Source organism: Halichoerus grypus, chromosome 7 (assembly GCF_964656455.1).
Source record: "Halichoerus grypus chromosome 7, mHalGry1.hap1.1, whole genome shotgun sequence".
Lineage (NCBI taxonomy): Eukaryota > Metazoa > Chordata > Mammalia > Carnivora > Phocidae > Halichoerus > Halichoerus grypus.
The window spans coordinates 108,974,488-108,987,794 of NC_135718.1; the positions used below are offsets into that span (position 1 = coordinate 108,974,488).

Sequence of the window (13,307 nt, forward strand, 5' to 3'; positions counted from 1 at the left end):
TTGAGTACCAATGCTAGGCCTTCTATGCACTTCAGGGAAACAGGAATGTAATATGTAGTAATGGACAGTGGTCAAAACCACCAAAATGCTTAGGTAAATATTTTAATGTTCTCATGGATCCTGGGAAAATCAGTGTAGTGAATGTGATGTTTAGCTATTTATAATAGAATTTTCATGGATTAACAAACCGTCATTCTGTTGAATGCTTGACTATCAAATATTAATACGTGAGGAAATAAAGTTTGAAAAATTCTTGTTCAGGCAGCAAAATATTTTTTAATTCATAATTCATAATTGACATTATGAATCTTTGATTGTAACACTTAATTATCGCAGACTAAACATAGTACCTCATTTTTACATCATTCATTGCTTAAAATCATTTAAATCTACATGATGGATTTTCAGTCAGTTGGTTTAGAAAAGATTTTGAGAATGAAGCCCTGAACCAGTGTGGAAGATTCCCCTTGAAAGTCCAAAATTCTGGGGAAAATATTTATTTACTACTTAATGTTTTTTGTTCATTTTTTGTACTTTCAGATCCATGTATGCTATCAGAAGAAACCATGAGAATGTTTAACATACGGTTACGATGGAGTAGTGAGAAACAAATTTCTGCAAGAGCAGACGATATTGTTGAATTTGAATGTAACTATGCATATCATAGAAAGACACCACGATATACATTCCGAGCAACCTGTTGGGAAGGGAAATTGACATATCCAGTCTGTGGATAAAACAATGGTTAAAACGCTGTCCTAAAATGGAAATATGTACATTTATTCAGAATTTTTCATTATTAATCTAATTCTCAGTTTAGTTTTTCAAGTATTAACTAATTTTTATTCATAAGTCAGAATATGTGTTTAATATTATGTGGATGGTGTAGTTATAATCTAAGAGACAAATGAATCACTTTTTTTGGGGGGTGTCAGTAAATATTTTTAAAATGAGGTATAATGGGGGAAATAAACAAATTAAGTTAAATGACAAATGGAATCATGTCTAGGTCATTTCCTGGCACATAGTGAGCACTCAGTTAGGGTCTATTGAATGGATCCATGTGTACCTTTTTAACCAGGTCTCACATATGCTCCATTAAAAAATAAATCCAAGGAATGGAGAGATGTTCGTCAAAGGGTACAAACTTCAGGCATAAGATGATTAAGTTCTGGGAGTTTAATGTACAGCATGATGATTTTAGTTAACAAAACTGTGTTATATATTTGAAAGTTGTTAAGAGAGCAGATCATAAATGTTCTCACCACACACACAAAAATGGGAATTATGTGAAGTGATAGAGATGTTAATTAATCTTATGGTAATCATTTAGCACTATATATGTGTATCAAATCATCATGTTTTACAACTTGAGTTTACAGAATGTTATTTGTCAGTTATATCTTCGTAAAGTTGGAAAAATATTACATTAAAATATTTAATGAATAAATAAAAGGGATAAAAATAAATCAGTTTTTTCCTTGATAGTTTAGACCACTGGTACCCTAGCAGATAATTATTGAAAGGTATGTATGCTAGGAGCATGCATTTACAGGATGTTATACGCTCATTTGAATCTATCTGATATTTTTATTTTTAAATTTAATTATTTTTATTTTTTTATTATTATGTTCAATTAGCCAGCATATAGTACATCATTAGTTTTTGATATAGTGTTCAATGATTCATTAGTTGTGTCTAACACCCAGGGCTCATCACCACATGTGCCCTCCTTACTACCCATCACCCGGCTACCCCATCCCCCCACCTCTCTCCTTTCTGTAACCCTCAGTTTGGTTCCTGGAGTCCAGAGTCTCCCACGGTTTGTCTTCCTCTCTGATTTCTTCCCATTCAGTTTTCCCTCCCCTCCCTGTGGTCCCCTGTGCTATTCCTTATGTTCCACATATGAATGAAACCATATGATAATTGTCTTTTTCTGCTTGACTTATTTCACTTAGCATAATCCCCTCCAGTTCCATAATATTCCATTGTATACATGAACCACATCTTTATCCATTCACCTGTTGAAGGGCATCTCGGCTCCTTCCACAGTTTGGCTATCATAGACATTGCTGCTATGAACATTGGGGTGCATGTGCCCCTTCTTTTCACTACATCTGTGTCTTTGGGGTAAATACCTAGTAGTGCAATTGCTAGGTCACAGGGTAGCTCTATTTTTAACATCTTGAGGAACCTTCATATTGTTTTCCAGAGTGGCTGTACCAGCTTACATTCCCACCAATAGTGTGGGAGGGTTCCCCTTTCTCCACATCCTTGCTAACACTTGTTGTTTCCTGTCTCAGTTTTTGCCATTCTAACTGGTGTAAGGTGGTATCTCACTGTGGTTTTGATTTGGATTTCCCTGATGGCTAGTGATGTTGAACATTTTTTCATGTGTCTGTTAGCCATTTGTATGTCTTCTTTGGAGAAGTGTCTGTTCATGTCTTCTGCCCATTTATTGACTGAATTATTTGTTTTTTGGGTGTTGAGTTTGAGAAGTTCTTTATAGATCTGGGATACCAGCCCTTTATCTGTAATGTCATTTGTAAATATCTTCTCCCATTCCCTGGGTTGCCTTTTAGTTTTGTTGACTGTTTCCTTTGCTGTGCAAAAGCTTTTTATCTTGATGAAGTCCCAAAAGTTCATTTTTGCTTTTGTTTCCCTTGTCTTTAGAGACATGTCTTGAAAGAGGTCGCTGTGGCCAATGTTGAAGAGGTTGCTGCCTATGTTCTCCTCTAGGATTTTGATGGATTTCTGTCTCACATTAAGGTCTTTCACCCATTTTGAGCTTATCTTTGTGTATGATGTAAGAGACTGGTCCAGTTTCATTCTTCTGCATGTGGCTGTCCAATTTTCCCAGCACCATTTATTGAAGAGACTGTCTTTGTTCCATTGGATATTCTTTCCTGATTTGTTGAAGATTAGTTGACCATAGAGTTGAGGGTCCATTTCTGGGGTCTCTATTCTATTCCACTGAGTCCAGGGCCAGATGACTTCCCAGGGGAATTCTACCAAACATTTAAAGAAGAAATCATACCTATTCTATTGAAGCTGTTTCAAAAAATAGAAATGGAAGGAAAACTTCCAAACTCGTTCTACGAGGCCAACATTACCCTGATCCCAAAACCAGACAAAGACCCCATCAAAAAGGAGAACTACAGACCAATATCCCTGATGAACTTGGATGCCAAAATACTCAACAAAATCCTAGATAATAGGACCCAACAGTACATTAAAAGGATTATTCACCATGACCAGGTGGGGTTTATTCCTGGGATGCAAGGGTGATTCAACATTTGCAAATCAATCAATGTGATAGATCACATTTATAAAAACAGATACAAGAACCATATGATCCTCTCACTTGATGCAGAAAAAGTATTTGACAAAATACAATATCCTTTCCTGATTAAAACTCTTCAAAATATAGGGACAGAGGGAACATGCCTCAATATCATAAAAGCCATCTATGAAAAGCCCACAGCGAATATCATTCTCAATGGGGAAAAACTGAGAGCTTTTCCCTTAAGGTCAGGAACATGACAGGGATGCCCACTCTCACCACTTTTGTTCAACATGGTACTAGAAGTCCTAGCCTCAGCAATCAGACAACAAAAAGAAATAAAAGGCATTCAAATTGGCAAAGAAGAAGTCAAATTTTCTCTCTTTGCAGATGACATGATACTTTATGTGGAAAACCGAAAAGACTCCACCCCCAAATTACTAGAACTCATACAGCAATTCAGCAATGTGGCAGGATACAAAAATCAATGCACAGAAATCAGTTGCATTTCTATATATTAACAATGTGAGTGAAGATAGAGAAATTAAGGAATTGATTCCATTTATAATAGCACCAAAAACCATAAAATACCTAGAAATAAACCTAACCAAAGAGGTAAAGGATCTATACTCTAGAAACTACAGAACACTTATGAAAGAAATTGAGGAAGACACAAAGAGATGAAAAAACATTCCATGCTCATGGATTGGAAGAATAAACATTGTGAAAATGTCTATGCTGCCCCGAGCATTCTACACATTCAATGCAATCCCTATCAAAATACCATTGACATTTTTCACAGAGCTGGAACAAACAATCCTAAAATTTGTATGGAACCAGAAAAGACCCTGAATCACCAGGGGATTGTTGAAAAAGAAAACCAAAGCTATATTACAAAGCTGTGATCATCAAGACAGCATGGTATTGGCACAAAAACAAATGAATCACTTCTTAAAAGCACCACATTAGGGGCGCCTGGGTAGCTCAGTGGGATGGGTGTGACCTCAGGGTGTGGGATTTAGTCCCGCCTCAGGCTCTCTGCTCAGCGGGGAGTCTACTTCTCCTTCTCCCTCTGCCCCTCCCCGCACCACTCATGTGCACTCTTTCTCTCCCCCTCTCAAATAAATAAAAATCTTTAAAAAAAAAAGCACCACATTAAAAATTGACAAACCAAAATACTATGTGTCCTATTCATAAAATATCTATGGCAAGAAATTAGGTTCAATCACTTCAGGGCCTGCTTCTATCCATCTTTATCCTAACTTTCTCAAAGCTCCCTCCATGACTTCTGAGGCTTCCTGAGACCCTGTTTCAGCAGAAATGGGAGAAAATGTTTTTCTCCATCTTCAAAATAATATCATTTCAAAAACACATAAAACCTAACTATGTCATATCTATGTTAGTAATATGACGTAAGTAGTTATCACTTACTTTTGCTTATCTATCAATAGATGTATATACCAAAAAATGATGAAATGCATGATCTCCTACAAGATGACTCTCTACCACACATAAAAATTCAATCATAAAGAGAAAGTAGAATCTAGTTGTGTGTATAACTATAATAACATGACATGAAAAGTGACCAAAAAATCCAAAATCAAGTGTAAACACAAACACATACACACATACCCCATGCTTTGGACACTGAATAAATGTTTACAGAACAAGGTCAGCAGAAGTACAATAGAATATTTACAAAAGCTATGGTTAGCTATAGTTAGAAATTAGTGGTCAGAGTTGGTATTTAATTCCTTAATACTCAACAGTATTCTCCATTTTTTTTCTATCTTTAGCATATATCACCTTTGGACCACAAGAATATATTAGTTTAGAATAAAGATATATTAAAAACTAAGATAATACATGTTGAGACCTATGAAAACTTCTTTGTGATGATCATCAGATCTGAAAACATTTTCATGATTTTGCTGGTATTGAGGGTTTTGGAAACATTCAATGACAAGAGTCTGAAATAGGAGTTTTATGTTCATACATTTCACATTACATAATTAGTTAAAATCATTTGACTATAAGCATTTTAAGTTTCTATGAAAGCATGAAAACTTTAAGATGAAAATAAGGATATAAATAATTAAGGTAAAAAAATTTTATGGTGTTATCTTGTTACTTCATATTGCATCAAATCAGGTGGCACTCTAAGCATGTTGACTAACTAGAATTTAAATAAAAATTTGAGGAAAAAATGGATGAGAAACCTGGCTATCACCAATAGAATCATTTATCTAAATTTGACTCACAAATGACAGCCAGTTTTCTCACATTTAAATGGCAAGTTATCTTTGCTGTCAATATTAACATTGGTGTATATATTATTTGTCCAAAACCTTTCACCTAATGCTTATGGAATCTGTTTATAACACTCAACCTACAATTAGTATATAGCCTATAACCAACTATTGCATTGTTGGCTGCAAAGTAGTGATTTTTAAAGATCAATTCTATAATTTTTCTGCACTTATTGTCATTCTTGTGTAAAGATGAGTGTTAATGTACCAAATATTTTTAAAATTTTCACCTAACAAGATTTAGTAAATGTTTATTTTTGCTCTTTAATTTCCAATTTTTGGAGTGAGGACTTGATGTAATGGTGACCTTCTATGATGGCATTAAAGATTCTTTTCTTTCTTTTTGAAAAATATTGTATCAGTGTGGATTAATGAATTTTTATTCCATTTGTAACAATCAATTATAGTATTATTCTTTGAAGCTTAAGTTATGCCAAATTTGGCTAGTGAGTGCTTCTTGCAACTAGCCCCTGATTGCTTTGTTATATCCCCATTAATCTTTGAACATTTCTTTTTTAAAATTATTTTTATTATTATTAACATATACTGTATTATTATTATTATTATTATTATTAAGATTTTATTTATTTATTTGACAGAGAGAGCAACAGAGCACAAGCAGGGGGAGCAGTAGAGGGAGAGGGAGAAGCAGGCCTCCCGCTGAGCAGGGAGCCTGATGAGGTGCTCGATCCCAGGACCCCAGGGATCACGACCTGAGCCGAAGGCAGACACTCAACCATCTGAGCCACCCAGGCACCCCTATGCTGTATTATTTGTTTCAGGGGTACAGGACTGTGATTCATTGGTCTTACACAATACACAGTGCTCACCACATTTCTTTTCTTTATAGCACAACACAATGTTCCAGGCTCATGGTATACTTCCCCTACCCAACACCCATAATCAAAGATGGAAGACAGCAGTCAATACCACGCTGTGTTGGTTAGTAGTGCATAACTTGCTTTATGATGTTCTTTCAAATGAGGTTAACACTCCCCTGTGCTTGTAAATGAACAAGAGGAAGCCTTTCTCTATATTCCACTTTATCTTGAAACAGTAAATTACAATCTAGGTACACAAATCAATCAGCATTCTTTCACTGCTTCTATGAAGTGAACACAGACAAAAACTTTGGATTACTATGTAGACATGAGATAAAATTTCCTTTTATGCCTATTTTACTCCTTATGATGAGCAAGACAAGAATGAAGAGGCATATTGAAACTCAGAGAATAGCAGCATAGATATTATGGAGACATATATCCTTGCAAGTTGCAAATATTTCAGTTTTAAATGATTTAATTTATTCACATTGTCCTTATTTTAAAATCCCAAGTAGTATTTGATTGTATTTTTCAATGTAAGCATTGTATTGGTGTTTGACTCTTTGATCTCTGTTCTTCATATAGAAAAGATTCCATGTTCTTAACCATCTCATAAAGAACATGGAATCGTGAAAGCATCTAGTTCTTCAGAAGAAAGGAAAGAAACATTTAAACCCAGGCTTTATGCACATGGCACTAAATTAAGTTATATTTGTGAAGATGGTTTCAGGATATCTAAGAAGATGGGATAATGTGCTACATGGGAAAATGGAGTTCTCCACCTCAGTGTGTAGGTGAGGACAGGATGCAAACTAAAATACTATTTTCAATACAATTCATTGAAAATAATCAGTTGTCATCAAAGATACAGGATACTTCTGATGTCTAAATATATAGAGCCATTTTTATATTTTACCATTACAATGTTTGCATGATCAAATCATCCTATTTTTGTTAATATTATTGGTTCATTCTGGCATTTTAAAAATTCTGGCACTAAAAAACCCTGAATGTAATGGTGAAATTAAGTCTACCTATTCCTATAGGTATACCTATTCATCATGCTACCTATTGCTGCCAGATTTAAATAAATTTTTTATCAGATGTCTTGCTCATCATTTAGGTTTTTTATAATGGACCCAAAACATAAAACAGCATAGCTTTGAAGAACACATGTCTTTGGATGTGAAGAAATGCTAAATATAGTTGGTTAATGCCTATAGTCAGTATTATTAAGCCTAATTGACTTCAAGTAGAGAAAGCAACAATTTTTTAAACCTTATTTTGAGTAAGAGAACAGATTGCTGTAAATAGCATGGTGACAGCTTCTAGGCAGTGTTGGGGTTTGAATGGCTTTGTTATTTTCTATCTGGCTTGAAATGGATTAGTAAGAAGATACCTGCTACAACTATTGTACTTGAATGAAGAAGTAGGGCTGAGATGGATGTCAGGCCTTCTGTGGCCGAGGAAACTCAAGGGTGAGGGCCAAATTGGGTGGATTTGCCAGTTTTGGCTAAAAAAAAGTCCAATTCAAGGATGATTAACATGATTGAGGTTGGGTATAAAACTTCGTTGAAAGTCTCATGAATTTAAATTAAACAGAAGTCATGCAATTGGTCTAATAATCCAGTATCTCCAACACAGTTGTATAGGATTGCTTGAAGGGCAGCAGGGTGTGCATCAACTTGGCCCATAGCATCACCTGATTAATAGAAATGATATATTCCTACTCCTTCCCATCTGATGAAAAGCTGGAAAAGATTGTTTGCAGGGACTGAGATTAGTATAGTCATAAGGAATATAAGTAGGTATTTGAAAAATTGGTTAATGTTGGAGTCTGAATGTATATATCATGTTGAGAACTCTATAATTGACCATGTAACAAAAAGTGCTACTGATATACATATTACAGAGAAATAGTCTAATTTAAAGCTAAGTGATAGTTTTAGGGTTTGAATTTATTCAGTAACAGTTTGGAATAATTATCTCTTGGCATGAGTAAATGAATATTGTGGGAATTAAGCTGGTGATGAAGGCATATGAAATGATAGGTTTTACATAGTATGGATATAGATTGTTGCAGATATTAGAGGTGGTTACTATGATTGGTAAAATTAACATAAATAGTAAAGTTAATATAGAAGGGGTGAATAGATTTATTAGTTTAATTTAGAGTTGCACCCATTTTTGGTTCCTAAGACCAGTGGAATACGTCTATTGGTTAAAAGCTTGAAAAAGCCATATTATTATATATGGAGGCATGAATTAGCAGTTCTTGCATACTTCTTGATAAAATAACTTCTATAAATTTTTATTGTTAGATTCAGAATCTAATGTTTGTAGTTAACTCTATGGTTTATAGTTCCCAAAATAATTTGGGGATTAAGTGATAAAAGTGGCAGGGGTAACAAATGTAAGGTCATGAGGACATATTCTTGTGTAAATGATAGCTTAATGTTATTGATATAAAATGTTTATTTGCCTTGTGATTAATATATAAAGGGAATATATGGCAGTAATCACAAGATCGATTCCTATTAGGATGATAGTAATGTTCGAGAATGATGGTATTAATATGAATAGTTTTCCAATTAAATTGATTGTTGGAGGTAAAGCTAAGTTGGTAAGGCTTGCTAGTGGTCATCGTGCTGCTATTAGTGGAAGGAGTATCTGCAGTTCATGAGCTAGAATTACAGTTTGGTTGTGAATTAATTCATAGTTTGAATTTTCTAGACAAATAGTACTGATGATGTAAGGCCCTGGGCAGTTATCAGGACTGTAGCTCCTATGTAACTTCATGGGTGAGAATGGCTACAATCCCTAGTGCTACATGGCTGACAGAGAACTATGGTATGAGTGATTTTAAGTCTGTTTGATGTAAATAGATGAAGCTGGTTGTAATTGTTCCTCACCAGGAAAATACAAGGAAAGGGTAAGGCATGTAATTTGTTAAGGGGTTTAGTATTTTAATTTGTGGTGTACCATGGCCACCTAGTTTGAGTGGTATGGCTGCAAATACTATGGATCCAGCAATTGGGGCTTCTACATGTGCTCTTGGTAATCAGCGGTGCAAACCATAAAGAGATATTTTTACAAAAATACTAATATGCATGCCAGTCATAGGAAAATGTTGAATCAAGAACTGAGTATTGTTTGGTTTCAGAACTGAAGTATTGGAAAATGTAATGAACTTATATGATTTTGGATTAAAATTAGCATGATGAGAAGTGGGGGTGATCCTACTATATATAAAATAAGAAATAAAGTCTTTCATTTAATCGTTCTGTCTGATTTCTTTAGTTGGTAATAATGTTAGGGTCGGGACTAATGTTGCTTTGAATAAAATGTAAAATAGGACCAATTCTTTAGCAGTGAAAGTCATAATTAAGAATATTTGTAATATACGTAACTAATGAATCATTGAACACTACATCAAAAACTAATGATGTACTCTACAGTGGCTAACTGAACATAATAAAAAAAGAATATAATGTAATTAGTATTGTATATATAATTTTTTTCAGGTTAGTGATTCTTTGGACAGATGACATTGGCTGGCTGTAAGTAGTAATGGGAGAAGTCATGTTGTTAATGTTAGCAGAGATGCTGATGGAGAGTCAGAAGATTAGTGAAAAGGCTATTATCATTAAGTTGATCCAGGAGAATAAGTTGATAAAGCTGATTAATAGGCTATAAGTTGCTATATTAATTCAGATTATGTTATTTTTTGATAATCATGTTAATGACATTAGTGTTATGGTTTGAATAATAATTTTTACATGGAAGAAGGTTAAGATTTTGTGCTAAGTCAGTACCATAGATATTGGATACTGTAACTGGTAATGACAGTCCTAGTGCAGCCTCATAGGCTGTGAATGCTAATAAGATAATAGGCGTTATGCTAGCTAATGTAAAGTGAGTGTTTAGCATTATTATGGTTGCTATAATGAATAATGATAATATTACACCTCCTATGCATAAGTGGGATCAATGGATACTGCAAATGCTAAAATAATATTAAAAACTAAGAAAATTTGATAGTTATGAAATTTATCATAATTTAATGAGCCAAAATTACTTGCTTTAATTTAATTATCATATTCATTCTAATCCTTTTTGAAGTCATAAGCTAAATTTATGGCTAGTAATAAAATCAGAACTAACAAAAAAAATCAGAACTAACATCATAATAAGTATAATTTTTAGGTTGTTTGGGATGCTCAGGGTAGGGGTAGGAAGAAGGCAATATCTAGATCAAATGATAGAAATGGAATGGCTACTAAGAAAAATTGTGTGGAGACGGGTGGGTGTGTTGATACTATGGGGTCAAATCCACATTCGTATGGGCTTGATTTTTCTGCATAGTCAATAGTCATTTAGTTGAGGAAATCAGAATGCAATACATATAAGTAATGATGTTAATAGTGTATTGGTAAATAGTGTCAGTATAAGGTTTGTTAATCCTTTCAGGTTATATAGAAACTAATTGATTGGAAGTCAATTTTACTATTTAATACTGAGAGAGTAAGATCCTCATCAATAGATAGAGACATATAGGTCTGTGAAATGTAGTACCAGGCAGCTGTTTCAAATACAAAATGGTAATTAGATGTAAAATGGAACTTTAGTTGACGTATAAAGCAGACAATGACACAAGTAGAACTGATAATTACGTACAATCTGCCTAAGCCTGGCTATAAAGAATGGTGAGCCATAAACTCCACCTCAAATGGTAAATGATGTTTCATAATATTCCGAGGCTTATAGTAATGTAAAATAAATTCCTAGGAAAACTGTAACAAAGAGGGCTTGGAAGATACATTTTCAATTTCCTTCTTTTAGCCTGTGTTGAGCTCAAGTAATGGAGACTCTAGAAGGTAATAGAACTGAAGTACTAAGAAGTGATACTTCTAGGTGATTTAGAGGTGAGTGGTCAACAACCACCTAATTCAGGTTTCAGGGCTAACCTTGAAAGATAAAAAGCTCAGAAGAAACCAGTAAAAAAGACTTCTGAAATAATAAATAGGATCATTCCATTGCATAGTCTTTTTTGGACAGTTGGTGTGTGATGGCCTTGAAATGTACTTTCTTGAATGATGTCCTGTCACTACTGGTATATGGTTAGTACATTGGCTAAGGATAATAGGAATATTGGGTTAAAATGGAATCATATTACTGGACCAGAAGTTATGAGAAGAACAGAGAGGGCTACCAGAGAGGACTGGGATTTACCATGTGATATGCATACGTTTGTGGATCTTTAAGTATCTTTAAGTATTATCATGTAAGTAAAATAAATACACAAGCTTGAGTTAAGGCTACTGTGAATTCAAAGATAGTAAGTGGATAAGAATAATAAATATGATAAAATGGCTAGGGTTGCTAGCCCAGTTAGGTGAATTAGATATCTGGCAGTAATGTTAGTTGTTAATCATATGGTCAGACTATTGGTTGACTAAACAGGCTAATGATTTCAATAACTAGTATAGGAATAAGTAGAATAGGTGTTCCTTGGGGTAGGGAATAAACCAAGGATGCTTTTGTTTTGTGGTGGAGGCCAGTATTTACTGTTCCTGCTCATAGAGGGATAGCCATTCCTAAATGTATTGAGAGGTGTGTGGTAGGTGTAAATGAGTGTGGTAGAAGGCCTAATAGGTTTGTTGAGCTGATAAATAAATGATGTAAGTATTAGGGTTCAAATTTGTCCTTTATGATTGTGTATAGTTATTATTTGTTTAAATATAAGTTGAATTAATCACGGTTGAATAGAAATTAGATGGTTGTAAATTAACTGATTGGGTGTGGGAAACAATGCTTGGGAATCTAATAATTAGAATAATGGTAATCTGTTGGAAGTGAAAGAGGGGAATATATTTGCATTTATTTTGTTTTTCAAGGGGTGAAATGTTCTTATGTTTTAACTGTTTTTACTTCTGGGTTTGAAGGATGGAAATGTTTTGAAATTTTTTGTTGAAATATAATAATACTATAATTATTGACATAATGGTGATAAATTATGTTGATGTATCTAGTTGTGGCATATCATTAAAGAGAGGTTTAAACTCTAAGTCTTTAACTTAAAAGGTTAATGCTATTTACCTTCTTGATGACTTGACAGTATAGATGCAGGCCATTTTTGGAAATATTTTAGTGGAACTAATTCAAGAGCAATAGGTATAAAACTGGTTTGACCTACATTGTCCATAGTATAAGCCCAGTCATGTAGATATGCTGGCTGTTCAATTTAGATGTCTGGGGATGTCATCTGTTTTTAGGCCTAAAGAGGGGACAGCCCATGAATGTAGGAAGTCTTTGGATGAAATGAATACTTCGTTTATTTCTGTAGGTAAAACTACTCAATTGTCACCTTGAGTAGTCATAATTTTCCTGGTCTTAGGTCTGATATAAGAATTATATGGCAATTGAAGTATAAGTCTTCATAATTTGTATATTTATACCTTCAATATTAGTCAGGGAAGGGTTGTTGATTGTATTTATTATGTAAAGAATTTGTAGTGATGGTAGGGCAATTAAGATAAAGATAATGTCTGATAGGATAATTCAGACTGGTTTTACTTCTTGTATATCTATTGTGCTTGTGTGAATTAATTTAGTTGTTAATATTAGGGAAATGATATAAAGGGCTAAAGAGCTAATTAGGAAAACAATGATTAAGTGTATGATCATGAGAGTGAAAAGTCCTTCTATGATAAGTCATGTTGCATCTTGAAAACTCAGCTGGAATAGATATGCCATAGAGATATAAAGGGTCTGAACCTATAATTTGACTTTGACAGTTATGTAATTTTTACTAATTTCTCATTTGAGAAAGACATAGTGGTTATAATATTGACTTGAAACCAGTTGGAGGATTCTTTTCATATTTTAAGT

At 34.0% G+C, this 13,307-nt stretch overlaps 1 pseudogene; it reads left to right on the plus strand.

The window, feature by feature from the left end:
* Positions 1–737, plus strand: part of LOC118522094 (complement factor H-like) — a 31,616-nt pseudogene extending 30,879 nt beyond the window's left edge.
* The last annotated feature ends 12,570 nt before the right edge of the window (positions 738–13,307 follow it).